We start from the raw sequence: 2,783 nt of genomic DNA on the forward strand, positions 1-2,783 counted from the left end.
CTAAAGTTTTAACTTCAAAAACCAAAACTCCTCAAGTCTCACATCACAACCAAAATTCAGCAAAAAGGAAAAATTGCCAAAATTGTAAAAGACATGGTCACACTTCTCTTCAATGTTTTATTGTTGAAAGAAAAATTGAAAATAAAGTGTACAAAATGGTGAATTATTTCAATATTCTTGGGTAACCAAGGTGGATTAGAATCAAAGGATCTAAATTGATTTGGATACCTAAGATTGCTTGAAGCTTTGTGGAGATTTTTCTTGCATCCAAGAAGAAGAAGGGCATGTGGTACTTAGATAGTGGACGTTCAAAGCATATGACGTGAAAGGCAACATTTTTCATCAAGATAAACAAGTATGATGGAGGATTTGTGACATTCAATGATGATAGGAAGGGAAAAATCATTGCTATAGAAAAAAGTCGGTAAAGATCTTTCTACCTTCATTGATACTGTATTTTTGGTTGATGGTTTAAAGCACAATTTATTAAGAATTAGTAAACTTTGTGATTTAGTCTATTGGGTTATTTTAAAAAAGTTAGAATGCTTGACTGTTAAAGAAATTTCTGGTAATGTATTGTTTGTTACTAAAAGATATGATAATGTATATGGCCTCACTCTAGAGGAACTAAGAGGACAAAATGTAGCTTGTTTCACTTCCATGGACTAAAAAAAAAATGGTTATGACACAAGAAATTGGGACATGCAAGCATATTTCAAATCTCTAAGCTAGTAAAGAAGGACTTAGTTAGAGGTCTTCCTAAGATTAGGTTTGTCAAAGATATCACATGTGATGCTTGTTAAATGGGAAAATAAACCAAAAGTTCTTTTAAATCAAAGAAAGATATCTCAACTAAGACACCTTTGGAGTTGTGACGGGTAGAAAATTGCCAGTTAAGAATTTCTAATAAAATAGCGTTGTGAGTATAGTTCTTAACCGGCAAAAATTCCACTTATCAATTTATAAAGGATGTCACAATTCAGAATAAAATACTGGGAGTAGAATTCCTAGGTCATTTCCCAATGAGTTGAAACAAGGTGCGAATTATTGATCAAGAATTTTTCTAAGAAATTTTTGATGTTGGAATTAGAAAAATAAATAATGGAAGATTAAGACAAGAAATAATAATTTGAGGTGTTATGTTTTTGAAATTAAAGGCCTTGGCTAGGAGGAAATTAATTGGTTATCATTTCTATATTTTGTTTTTAGTTATTTTATTCAATTTTATCAATTAATACAATATTCAATTTTCCAATTTGAATTCAAGATTATTGAATATAATATTCATTATATTATATATATTTATATATATAGTATATATATCTATATATTATATATTAGTATTTGTAGATATTATTCCATTTTTTCTTCTAACTTTTCACTAAATTGAATTTAGTGAAAAGTTAGAAGAAAAAGAGAAAAGCGTCCATTGTCTAATGGATAGGACAGAGGTCTTCTAAACCTTTGGTATAGGTTCAAATCCTATTGGACGCAAATAATTTGCATTATGTATTTAATATTTTTATATTATAAATATAAAAATATAACTCTAAATAGAATTTCTATATTTTTAAAAACTAAAAATAAAAGATAAAAAAAAAAGATTTTGAATGATTTGAATTGAACAAGAACCACTTATCCTTTGAGAATTAATATAAATATAGAATATCTAATATAATTAATTTATTATATTATTTATTCAAAGAAAAGATATTAAACATGAAAGAATCAGAATAATAATCTAAATTTTAATTTGAAAGTTGAATTAGAAAGGAATTCAATTTTTAATCAATTTTTTTCTACTTGTTCCTAGAGTAAAACGACTTCCATTTGTTCCTGAATAGCCTCCTTTAAAAAGGCTTCTGCTTCCCCAGTGAATGTCTTCGTAAAAGATATTATTTCTTGGAATTGAGGTTTATTCGTTTTTAAGTAAGCACGTAATTCAACGAGAAATTTCCTTACCTGTCCAATTTCTAATGAATCAAGATAACCATTTGTTCCGGTATAAATAGTTATTATCTGTTCTTCCACAGTGAGAGGAGCTGATTGGGATTGTTTAAGTAATTCACGTAATCGTTGACCTCTTGCCAATTGATTTTGAGTAGCTTTATCGAGATCAGAAGCAAATTGTGCAAAAGCTTCTAATTCCGAAAAATTGCACCAATTCCAATTTTAATTTACCAGCTACTTGTTTCATGGCTTTAATTTGAGCCGCAGATCCAACTCTGGAAACCGAAATACCCACATTAATCGCAGGTCTGATTCCAGCATTGAATAGATCAGCGGATAAGAATATTTCGCCATCTGTAATAGAAATCACATTTGTAGGAATATAAGCCGAAACATCTCCCGATTGGGTCTCAACTATTGGCAAAGAAGTCATACTTCCTTCACCTAACTGAGAACTTGATTTAGCGGCTCTTTCCAAAAGACGTGAATGCAATTAATTATCCTCTTGCAGTTGCAAAGGAAGGTCAATTGGGTATGCTGACTCTGACTCACAAGGCCTAGCCCTTTCCTAGGGAAGAGCTAGACTTAGTGAAAATAGAGTAAGGCTACAATTTCAAAGTTCAAATTAACTCTTGAGTTTTCCAAATCAAGGAGTTCCAATTAATTAACTCCAAAGCCAAGTTGGAACTTTACTCCATTGACTTGAATGCCATTTTCATGAACATGTAAAGGGAGTAGAAAAAAGACATAGTAATTAAAACTAAATTAATAAAGCTAAAATTTGTATTGAGAAATGAATGGAAGAAAATTAAACTAATTAACGGGATTAAATA

The 2,783-nt window shown here is 29.9% G+C and overlaps 1 non-coding gene across 1 annotated transcript; it reads left to right on the forward strand.

Annotated features, from left to right (window-relative positions):
• The first annotated feature begins 1,422 nt into the window (after nucleotides 1-1,422).
• Nucleotides 1,423-1,494, forward strand: TRNAR-UCU (transfer RNA arginine (anticodon UCU)). Its single transcript has one exon. It is a non-coding gene; the product is annotated as a tRNA-Arg (tRNA).
• The last annotated feature ends 1,289 nt before the right edge of the window (nucleotides 1,495-2,783 follow it).

The sequence above is a fragment of the Arachis hypogaea genome, chromosome 4 (genome assembly GCF_003086295.3).
Source record: "Arachis hypogaea cultivar Tifrunner chromosome 4, arahy.Tifrunner.gnm2.J5K5, whole genome shotgun sequence".
Taxonomy (NCBI): domain Eukaryota; kingdom Viridiplantae; phylum Streptophyta; class Magnoliopsida; order Fabales; family Fabaceae; genus Arachis; species Arachis hypogaea.